At 37.0% G+C, this 12,582-nt stretch overlaps 1 protein-coding gene across 1 annotated transcript in view; it reads left to right on the top strand.

The window, feature by feature from the left end:
• Positions 1-12,582, top strand: part of SNX4 (sorting nexin 4) — a 107,037-nt gene that overhangs the window by 15,198 nt on the left and 79,257 nt on the right. The window lies entirely within an intron of this gene.

Genomic DNA, 12,582 nt, shown 5'->3' on the forward strand with positions numbered 1-12,582 from the left:
ATATTAGGATGTGAACAATTTATCTTCTTTTAGTTCTTTATCATTGTTCGATCACATTTACCTTTTTCTCTTAAGTCCTACATATGGACTTCAAAACTTCTGTAAAAGCTCTGGGGTTTTCATCAAGGATATTTGGAAGTATTCTCTTTCATAAAAGGTCCAATTTTTCCATTGTGGCATTATACTCATTTTTATTAATTTATTTTAAACCCTTACCTTATTACTTAGTGTCAATACTCCGTATTAGTTCTAAGGCAGAAGAGTGTTAAGGGCTAAGCAATGAGAATTAAGTGACTTGCCCGGGGTAGTAAGTGAGGCCAGATTTGAACCCAGGATCTCCTGTCTCTAAACCTGGCTCTCAATCCAAAGAGCCTTCAAGCTACCCCCCATTATACTCATTTTTACTGGTTATGGGCTGTAAGTTCATATGCTTTGCTTCCTAGACTATTGTATTCTGTAAGGGTTAAATTAAGAGTTTTGACAAAATAAGAGAGCAGGTTTTAATAATAGTTTTAAGGAGAATATAGTAGAGTTGTAAATTAATATTATCCCTTTAAGCCAGAGAAAAGAAAACTTCTGGCAGCTTTTAACAATGAACAATTTAGTTTAATTAAAATAGAGATAGTAAAAGCATATAGTAAAATGAATATAGTAGAGGAGAGAAATATAGGAAAGAGGTAGAGAAAGAAAATTTCCTAATGTCTATTAGTTATCCTATAACTACCTATAATTACTACCTAAAACTGCCTATATCTACCTATAACTATCGCTAATAACAACCACCCAATAAGTTCCAACCCAATCCAGCCCAATCAAAACCAACCCAATCAGTGTTTATTCCAACCCCAATTATGTCTGTCAATGAAGACCAGCCACTTCCCAACCCAGAAAAGGTCAAAAAGCCCTCTAAAGGCTAAAGCTAAGAAAGCCCTCTCTGTAAGCTCAGACCCACCTTTATATTTCAGCAACTAAAGGCCAACCACCAACCCGACTAATTCCCAGCAGCCAACTTCCCAGCAACTGCCAGTCCTCACTGTCAACAACTGACAGCCCAAACTGCCACTCCTAACTGTTACAGCAGCCTCCAGTCTGACCAACTATGCTGGCCTCTTTTATAACCTTTTCCTACCTCACTTCCTGTCACTGTGGGCTGGTAAATCCCTACACATCTCTACTGTAAGAGGATCTCTATGTCCCCTCAGCATCTTTATAGTTATGACCGTTAAATTGTGGGTGATACTGACTGACTCCTCAACTTGAATTCATTATTTCTGGCTGCTTGCATAATTTTCTTTTACCCTGGAAACCCGTGGTTTATGTGGCTTTATTTTGTATCTTGTTACTTTGCTAAAATTGTTAATTATTTCCATTAGCTTTTTAGTTGATTCTCTAGGATACTTTAAGTAGACTATCATGTCATCTGCAAAGAGTGATAGTTTAGCCTCCTCTTTGCCTATTTTAATCCCTTCAATTTCTTTTTCTTCTCTAATTGCTACTGCTAGTGTTTCTAGTACAATGTTAAATAATAGAGGTGATAACGGGCATCCTTGCTTCACTCCTAATTTTATTAGGAAGGTTTCTAACTTATCCCCATTGCAGATGATACTTGCTGATGGTATTTTTTTTTAAGTTCAATTAATTAAATTAAGAATATTTTTCCATAGTTACATGAATCATGTTCTTTCCTTCCCCTTCTCTCATCCCCCTCCCATAGCCAATGAGCATTTCCACTGGGTTTTACATGTGTCATTGATCAAGATCTATTTCCATATTATTAATATTTGCAATAGGGCAGTGATGGGCAAACTACAGCCCGCGGGCCAGATGCGGTCCCCTGAAAAGTTCTATCTGACCCTGCAACATTATTCCTAATCTGACAAATACAATGAGTAGGATACAATACAATGAAACTTCGAAAGAGTTGCCTTAGAAACAGACTGACAGATGAGCATTTCCTTTTCTTTGGCCCTCTCTTTAAAAAGTTTGTCCATCACTGCACTAGGGTGATTGTTTAAAGTCCACATCCCCAATTATGTCCCCATCAAATCATGTGATCATTGCTGATGGTTTTAAATATATACTGTTTATTATATTTAGGAATGTTTTCTAGTGTTTTCAATAGGAATGAGTGTTGTATTTTGTGAAAGGCTTTTTCTGCATCTATTGAGATAATCATGTGATATTTGTTGGTTTGGTTTCTGATATTGTCAATTACGTGAATGGTTTTCCTAATATTAAACCATCCTTGAATTCCTGGTATAAATCCCACCTGATCATAATGTATAATCCACATGATCATTTGCTGGAATCTTTTTACTAGTATCATATTTAAGATTTTTGCATCTATGTTCATTAAGGAAATTGGTCTGTAGTTTTCTTTCTCTGTTTTTGGTCTGCCTGACTTTGGAATCAGTACCATATTTGTGTCATAAAAGGAATTTGGCAAAACTTTTTTGCTTATTTTGTCAAATAGTTTTTATAGTTTTAGGATTAGTTGTTCTTTAAATGTTTGATAGAATTAACTTGTGAATCCATCTGGCCCTGGGGAGTTTTTCTTAGGGAGTTCCTTGATGGTTTGTTCAATTTCTTTTTCTGAGATGGGATTATTTAAGTATTCTGTTCCCTCTTTTTTTAATCTAAGCAATTTATATATTTTAAAATATTCACCCATTTCACCTAGATTGTCATATTTATTACCATATAATTGGGCAAAATAGTTCTTAATAATTACCTTAATTTCCTCTTCAGTAGAGGCGAGGTCCCCCTTTTCATTTTTGATACTGTTAATTTGATTTTCTTCTTTTTAAAATTAGATTAACCAGTATTTTATCTATTTTATTTGTTTTTTGAAGTACCACCTCTTAGTCTTATTTATTAGTTCAATAGTTCTTTTACTTTCAATTTTATTAATTTCTCCTTTGATTTTTATGATTTCCAAGTTAGTTTTTATCTGGAGATTTTTAATTTGCTCTCTTTCTAGTTTTTTAAGTTGCATGCCCAATTCATTGACCTCTTCCCTCTCTGATTTGTTGATACGCATTGCACTCAGGGATATACATTTTCCCCTGAGTACTGCTTTGGCCGTATTGCATAGATTTTCATAAGTTGTTTCTTCATTGTCATTCTCTTCAATGAAATTAGTAATTGTTTCTTTGATTTGTTCTTTGATCCACCAATCCAAGAATTAGATTATTTAGTTTCTAATTAATTTTAAATTTGCCTTTATACAAGCTCTTATTGATTATGATTTTTATTGCATTATGTTCTGAAAAATTGCATTTATTATTTCTGCTTTCCTACATTTTTTTGCAATGTTTTTATGCCCTAGTACATGGTCAATCTTTATATATGTGCCAAGTGCTGCTGAAAAGAAGGTATATTCCTTTTTATCCCTATTTGTTTTTCTCCAGATAGATACTTATTAGCTCGGATTTTTCTAACATTTCATTAACTTCCCTTATTCTTTCTTATTTATTTTTTGGTTTGATTTATCTAGTTCTGATAGAGGAAGGTTGAGGTCCCCCATTAGTATGGTTTTACTATCTATTTCCTCCTTAAGCTCTTTTAGTTTCTCCTTTAGAAATCTGAATGCTGTACCATTTGGTGTATATATATTGAGTACTGATATTTCTTCATTATTTATACTGCCATTCATCAAGATGTAATTACCTTCCTTATCTCTTTTAATAAGATCTATTTTTGCTTTAGCTTTGTCTGAGATCATAATTGGTACTCCTGCCTTCTTTGTCTCAGTTGCAGCTCAGTAAATTCTGCTCCACCCTATTACCGTTGCCTTGTGTATGTCTACCTGCCTCAAGTGTGTTTCTTGTAGACAACATATGGTAGGATTCTGGTTTTTAATCCATTCTGCTATCCACTTCCTTTTTATTGGTGAGTTCATCCTATTCACATTCACCATTATGATTACTGTCTGTGTATTTCCCTCCATCTTGACCTCCTTCTTTGAGTCTGCCTTTTCTCTTATCCTTCTTATTCTCCCCTCCAACTTTTAACTTTTAGTCAGTCTCCTCCCTTTACCCTTCCTAATGTCACTCCTCTTCCCACCCCTCCCCTCTTATTTATTCCCTTCTTACTGCAGTGCCTTTTAAAAGACCCCCCTCCCCAACCTCTCCCTCCCTTGTATTGCTCCCCTCCCCACCAGTCCTTTTTTTACCCTTCTCTATAGAACACAATACAATTCTCTCCCCCAATGGATCTGATTGTTCTTCCCTCTCTGAGTCAATTTCAACGCATGTGAGATTTAAGTATTACCTGTTGCCAATCTCTTCCACCCTTCCATTGTATTAGTCTTCTCTACTCACCCCCCATGTACTTCTTTATGAAATATATATTTACCCCATTTTATCTCTTTTCCCATTTCTCTTAGTATTATCCTCTTTTTTACCCCTAGTTTTTTTAAATATTTTTTTGACATATCATCCTATACAGTTTGTCACTATACCCTCTAAGTAGATTTCTTCTAGCTACCCTGATTACAGTAACAATTTTTAAGAGTTATTAATATCATCTTTTCTATAGGAATACAAATCCTTTGAACATATTGGGTCCCCTAAAAAAATTTTTTCCCCCTTTCTTAATTACCTTTTGGTGATTCTCTTGAGTTCTGTGTTTGGGCATCAAATTTTCTGTTTAAGTCAGGTCTTTTCTTTATGAATGCTTGGAAGTCTTCTATTTTATTAAATGAACATACTTTCCCCTGCAAGAATATAGTAGATTTGATGGGTAGTTGTGATTCTTGGTTGTAGACCCAGTTCCCTTGCTTTATGGAATATTATATTTCATGCATTCCGGTCCTTCAGTCTGAATACAGCCAGGTCCTGTGTTATCCTAACTGTGGTTCCATGATATCTGAATGGTTTCTTTTTAGCAGCTTGTATTATCTTTTCCTTGGTTTGAAAGTTCTTGAACTTGGCTATAACATTCCTGGATGTTGTCAATTGGGGATTTAGTGCAGGAGGTGATCTGTGGATTCTTTCAATCTCTATCCTCTTGTTCAAGAATATCAGGGCAGTTTTCTTGGATAATTTCCTTTAGAATGATGTCTAGGCTTTTTCTTTTGTCATGATTTTCCAGTAGTCTAATAATTCTTAAATTGTCTTTCCTGGAACTATTATCCAGTTCTGTTGTTTTGAGGTGTTTTATATTTTCTTCAATTTTTTCATTCTTTTTATTTTGTTTTATAGACTTGCTGCCTTGTGAAGTCATTTTCTTCTCATTGTTGGATTCTAATTTTTAAAGACTGAATTTCATCCCTGGCTTTTTGATCCTCCTTTTCCTTTTGTTCTGTTTTTCTTTGTAGGTCATCTTTCTCTTTCTTTGCCTTGTTTTCAAGCTGGTCAATTCTGCCTTTTTAGGAACTATTTTCTTGTTTTAGAAACTATTTTCTTGTTTTAGTTCATGTGCCTCTGTTTCCAGATGACCTATTTTGCTTTTTAAGTTCTTTTCTCAATTTTCTTCAGTCTCTCTTAATTGTTTTTTGAACTGTGTTTTGAGTTCTTCCAAAGCCTGTGTCCAATTTGCTGGAGTTTCTGAGTTTTTGCTTTTTGGTCTTCCTTTGTTCCATTTGTTCTTTGTTCATTACCTGGATAAAAGCTGTCAATTGTAATTTCTTTTTTCTTTTTCTGTTGTTTACTCATATTCCTCCCACTTCCATTGGCTATATCTGTTTATTTGCTGGATCTGTGGGTTTGAGCTAATCTGTCCTGAAGGGGCTTCTCTGCTCTCTTGCTGAGTAACTAGAGTGTTGGAGCTGACCTACTGTATTAATGAACTCTGAGGCCAGATCTTCCCTAGCTGCCAGCAGAAGCTGAAGGTGAAGGTGAAGGTGTGGAGGCTGAAAGTAGTTAATCCTCCTCCTCCTCCTCTCTTTCTTTCTGCCTGCTTCATCCTGCCTGCTGGCTGGTCAGACCTTCACCCTGGGATCCCAGTCAGCTAGATTCTTAACTGTGGGTTTCAGAACAGTAGGTGGGGGAGGGGTGTTGGAAATTGAGCTTCTCTGCCCTATGAATGCTTCTTATATGCACTATTGCTAGACTTGATTAAACCAGGGAACTGATCTGCAGAGCTAGCTGTGCCCTGAGACCCAAACCTCCAGAGGCAGAGGCCCAAGATGGAGGAGTGGTGGCTGAAGGCTGTGACTAGGCTACCCTCTTCTCTACCCTTCTTCTCCAGCTGCCTCACTGCAGGGAGGTCAGAGCCCTGAGCCTTGCATAGCTATGGTAGCAAGGTACTCCCTTGGGGCTAGAGCACTAGCCCTAAAATTCCCAGTAACCTTCTGAGTATCAGCACAGTATGTGGGGGAGGGGCCCTGCGACCTTCTTTTTTTTTTTTCCCTTAAACCCAAGAATTTAACCTTTTCTTGCATATCTTTTACGTTGAATTGAGCAGGATGGTCCCCCAGCTTTGTCCTATTGTTGGATTTGGTTTTGTGTCCCCCTCAAAGCTCTTTTTTTTTTGATTGGTGTGGAAGGTTTTTCACAGAGGACTTGACTTTTGCTTCTAAGCTGCCATCTTGACTCCATCTCCATCAACCTGATTTTTAAAAAAAAAGTTTTGATAACTATTTCATTATACTTGATTTTTTTTGCAATCCTATGTATTTTATTTTTATGAATTTAAAAAACATTCTGAGAGTCGAAAGGAGTCGATGACAGAAAAGGTTAAGAACTCTGCTTTTGAGGGTCCACTTCCTTCATAGAAAAGGCCCATCCTGATTATTTCCAGTTGCTAGCTTCCATCACCCCTTGAAAGTTACATTTTATGTTTTGTATTTGTCTCTGCATATATTGTCAGGGCCACTAGATGGGCACAGGGGATAAAGTGCTGGGCCTGGAGTGAGAAAGACTAGAGTTCAGATATGGCCTCACACAATATCTGTGTGAACCTAGGCAAGTCATTTAACCCTATCTGCTGGAGGATATGGCAAACCACTCCATTATCTTTGCCAAGAAAACCTCCAAAAGGGATCATGAAGAGTCAGAAATTACCCAAACTGACTAAACAACAACAAAAATGTTGTTTACCCCTCATTAAGGTCTTTGAGAAAAGGAAAAGTTTTGTTTTTTGTCTTTATATCTGTTTCACATAAGCTCAGGTGACTCCAAAGGATTCTTGCTAATCATGTCAGGGCTTGGGTTCTCCTGCCTGTCAGTGGCTGCCTTTTCTAGTGTAGGAAATTAATTTCTCTTGCTTCCATTTGGCCCCACTCTGGGGCCCAGAAGTTCCTGCATTTCAAACGCATTATCCTTGCTATCAAGACAAGGAATTTCCAGCTCAGGTAAAGACAAAGCCCAGGCCTTTGTTATACTTGCTTGCTTTGTTGAAAACCATTTAAAACTAAACAATTCATTCCCCATTCCAATCCTAAAAACTCTGAGGGAATCTTATTTCCAAAACCTCCCTCTGAAGCAAAGATAACTGGTCACTAAGGCCTCTGAATCTGGGCTTGGCTGTACACACCTCATTCTTCTGCCTTTATCTCGTTCTACTGAGACTGGGAATAGTTTGGGAATCCTTAATTACCCCAAATTGAATTCATTCTGATGGCTTTGAAGGGAAACTGGGTTTTGGGAAATCCTTTAGTAGAACTTGGAGATAATTTAATTGCTTAAATTATTGTGCTTGGAGGCTTGAAAACAATACATCTAGTGTGGCTCTAAAAGACCGTTTTGCTGCAGTTATCTTTAAGATACTGTTCTTAAGTACATTAGGCATATTCACCTTGATCTCTCCTTGCTTAATGGCTGTAGGCAGTTAATTTACTCTCTGAGATTCCTGGGACAGGAGAAGGTTCTTATAAATAACTATTTTCTCTAGAGGTATTACCAAAAGCTCCCCCTGAAGCATGAAGCCAATCTAGGCCCCATAGTGCATATCTCCTGCTTCATCCAGATCATTCTGTTCAATCCTACTGATTATACTAATTGTTCAGGGTTGGAGCTCACTCAGATCAGTTACCAGTATATAGTTGATGTTAGATTATCAGAATAGAATGAGGCATTTTAAGGTCACTCAAAAGTTTGAGCAAAAAGGAGATTCACTTAGCTGTAGCAGAATGTTCAACAAGCATATATACATTATGGACTGTCCAAGTTATTTGAGCTGAGCCAGCTTCCTTGCCCGAGCTGTTCATAGTTCTTACCACCTAAGCATTATTCCTGGAGCTTTTCTTGGCTGTTTTGTTCTTAGTAAGGAAGTGATTCTATAACTGGAGACTTAAGCTTCCTGAGTTAGGATAGTCTGTTCAGTTATTTCAGTTTTGGCAAAGATACTGAGTTGTTTTTTTTTACCCCCTAAGGCTTATTTTGTAGATGAGGAAACAGGCAAATAAGGCTGTGACTTGCCCAGGGTCACACAGCTGGTATATGTCTGAGGCTGCATTTGAACACAGGTCTTCCTGACTCCAGGCCCATTACACTACCTTTCTGTCCCTAATCTCATCTGGAGGATAGTTAAAAAAATTTAACCTGCATTGGGGGAGGGGTTGTATTATTGCTCACACCACCATTTCACTCTTCAATAGTGATACCAGCTTTTCATTAATAATTGGAGTATTGTTTAAAAGACTTTTAAAATGCCCATTATGTGTTAATCACTGTGTCCTTAGGCACAAGATCCAAAGACAAAAAATAAAAACAACCTAGTATTTACTTTTAGGAATTTCTGTACTGTTATATGTCAGTTGTTCTACCTTACACTTATTGTTAATTTCTTCATTATGAACCTTAAATAGATGGAAATATATGTGTATATGCAAAAGATCTATTATCTTTAGCTTCTTTTTAATTTTTGTTCATCTCAACTCCTTTAAAAAACTTGAACTATGAAATTTCTTAACATTTTTACCATGATTTCATTATTTATCCAATCCCATACTGTTTTAATTTGGTGATAAAGAAGTATCATACCATTTATTAGATGTATACTCTTGGACAGATCATTTCATTTTTTTCCATAATTTGTTAAAATATAGGGATAATAAATACTTCCTCCTCCTGTCTCACAGAATTATTGTATCAAATAAAATAATGGGTGTGAAAATTATTTGTAAACTGTATAAACATATACATTATTATTTTTTCATTATAAAAGATATTCATCCAAGAGACATTTGTGTATGAAGACTCCACTAGTTTTTTAATGAATTTGTTAAGTGACTTGCCCAGGGTCACATAGTTAGTGTCTTAAGACCAGATTTGAACTCAGAAAGATGTGTTCCCTGACTCCAGGCTCAGTACTCTTATCTACTTCAATACCTAGCTATCTTGACTTCATACTACCTTTTCTATCATCATTAGGGACTTCATTGTCTGCATTGATAACTCTTTTGATACTTTTTGTAATCAGAGTTCCTTGTATTTCACTTCCTGCAACTGTCACTATTCTGCTTCAGTCATTCTTCAGGGTAGTTACAATTTTAAACAATACTTTTTAAAAACCTTTACCATCTGTCTTAGAATCAATACTCTGTAAGGACTAGGCAATGGGGGTTAAGTGACTTGTTCTGGGTCACATAGGAAGTGTCTGAGGCCAGATTTGAACCCAGGACGAGCCGCCCCCCCTCCCTTCCCCCATCTCTAGGCCTGGCTCTCAATCCATTGAGCTATACAGCTGCCTCCATGAATTTACAATCTAGTAGTGGAAGCCAACCCACAAAAGGAAGCTGAGAAGGAGGTAGAGGTACTTGACTCAACTTGGCTCTCAAGCCACTGAGTCACCTAACTGTCCCAATAATATTTCTTAAGACCTTGAAGTCTGAAACTTCCTTTCTTTACCATAATTTCCTAATTTCCCACTTAACTTCTTTCTTACTCTTCATAGATGTCTTCTTTATTTTCATTATGATTTTTATCCTATATTTTTTCTTATCTATTATCTATTATGTTTTTTTCCCCCGTTTAGACCATTTCCACAGTGCATCTACAATGTGTCAGACATAGCTAAATGCTGGGGATACAAATAACAAATACAGTTTTTGGCCCTTAATGAGCTTATAATTTTTTTTTTAACCCATACTTGTTTCCAAGGCAGAAGAGCAGAAAGGGCTAGGCAATGGGGGGTTAAGTGACTTGCCCAGGATCATATAGTTAGGAAGTATCTGAGGACAGATTTGAATCCAGGACACACTGCCCCCCCCCCTTCCCCCATCTCTAGGCCTGACTCTCAATCCATTGAGCTACGAAGCTGCCTCCATGAATTTACAATCTAGTAGTGGAAGCCAACCCACAAAAGGAAGCTGAGAAGGAGGTAGAGGTACTTGACTCAACTTGGGGACATGATGGAGAAGTCCCAAATTAGTATAGTCAGGTGAGAAATGAGGAAGTAACTTAGCTGAACTCTACTTAAATGGAGATTTTTGGAATTCATGAGACCATTCAGTGGTGGAAAGTAGTGATGAAGGTGGTCATCCACCATTCCCATTATACTGATCTCAAACTCTGTGTAGCTCCTGTCTTCTGGACAGTGGAATGCTGTTGACAAAAATCATGAAACTTTTGACTGGGTCCACTGCCAATTTTTGGTATGTAATTATAATTTTTTATATCTGAAGAAATCCCTCATTTTACAGATTGAGAAACTGAAGCCCAGAGAGATTAAGGAACTTATAGTTTAAAAGTTATTAAGACCAAGCATCAGAATGATTGGTTAACATAGATGGCATAGATGAATACCACAGTCATTCCAGAAAGGAGAGAGGTTGCTGGATGATCTCAAATCTGTGGGCCTGTTTAACTATAGAGGTTAAATAGAGAGTGAAAACTGAATAGGAAGTATCCATATCTAATGTGACTTTTACTTATGAATCAAGTTATTGCCATGACTTTTCAGACATTACCTTCCCTGGCTATCACACCCATTTATATGTCGTCTCTCTCTTTTATGATTTGAGCTTATTAAGAGTTCAGACCCTCTCACTTTTGTGTTTGTATCCCCAGCTCTTAGCAATGTGTCTTACACAGAAAAAAGTGCCTAACAAGTCGAGCAACAATTAAATATTTACTAAATGTCTACTGTATGCCAGGTACCATGCTAGGCATTGGCGGTACAAATACCTAGAATGAAATACCCTTTACTTTCATGGAACTTTCTATTAGGAACTTAAATTCTAATTAACAAATACTTTAATAAATGCTTTTTCATTCATTCAATTGGATAGTTACTGATGCCTAGTAAATCAGTTTGGATTCCCTAGCACACTTCCCTAACTATTCTAAACATTTTCCTCAATAGCCTACTTTCCCCTAGTTTTTAGCCAATAACCTTACTCCTATGTAATTGAGATGATATCTAAATGACTTATTCCAAGATCTCTGAAACTTTCGGTATTTGTTTATTTAAACCAGTGTCCTCATTTAAACTATCTTCCGTCTGATCTCAGAGCATTGTGTAGCCTTCTTTTCAGGGCTAACTCTCCCATTGCCCTTGATTCCAAATACCACCTCCATGAATATTTACATTTCCTTTCTCTATCATTGCAGAACTGCCCTTGCATCTATAAATGATTATTCCCTTTTCCCTTCCTCCCCTCCCCTACATGCTTTACAGAACTGAGATTACAAATAAATAAACATCACTGTGTCTACCTTTAAGGAATTCATATTTTAATGGGGGAGACAATACATAGAAGTGGTTTTGGCTGATGAAAAGACCCCATCAGTGATCTTTCGGGTTTAGTGACAAAGCAAATGGTAATGCATTTTCCTTTATTGTCATTTTCATTAATAAGACCATCTGGGTTTCAGATTATTTAGCTATTTGACAGTGCTGATGACTTAAGTTATGAAAATGTTCTTTTGGGGATTTGAGTAGCTGCTGAGGATGTTGGGGCTGCAGCTCCTGTTTGTAATTAGCACTTGGTGTTGGTGGTAGTGGGGGAAAGCAAAACTCTTCTGAAGATTTGCTCTGTTGGATAATAGCTTTAGGAGCTAGGCTGATGTCTGAGAGTGGTGCTGATCAAAGGCCTCCTGGACTTAATTGTGGCAGGGAGGGAGAGAGTCTTTCTTGCTTGACTTCTTATGGTTTGGATAAGATAGGAGTTACCAACTATATTATTTCAGGTAATATGGAGGCTCACTAGGCCTTAACATTTGCCCTTCTCTCCTCCAAAGCCCTCCAGATCCTGACCTTCTCATATACACCTGAGCCTTGCCACCTGATCTGTCATTTTATCCAAAAATATTTATAGCAGCTCTTTTTATGGTGGCAAAGGATTGGAAATGGAGAGGATGCCCATCAGTTGGGAAATAGCTGAACAAGATGTGCTATATGATGGTTATAGAATACTATTATTTGATGAGATGAGAAATGATGAGGGGGATGGTTTCAGAGAAACCTGGGAAGACTTCTATGAATTGATGCAAAATAAAGTGAGAAAAGAACCAAGGGTTCATTGCACACAGTAATGGCAATATTTTAATATGATCCATTCTGAGGGATTTACTCCAATCAGTAGACAATTCTGAGGGACTCATGAAGAAAAATGGTCTCTTTTGCCAGAGAAAGAACTGATAAACTCTTGGTGCAAATTGAAGTATAATTTTCTCTTTATTTTTCTTTATTTTT

The sequence above is a fragment of the Gracilinanus agilis genome, chromosome 3 (genome assembly GCF_016433145.1).
Source record: "Gracilinanus agilis isolate LMUSP501 chromosome 3, AgileGrace, whole genome shotgun sequence".
Lineage (NCBI taxonomy): Eukaryota > Metazoa > Chordata > Mammalia > Didelphimorphia > Didelphidae > Gracilinanus > Gracilinanus agilis.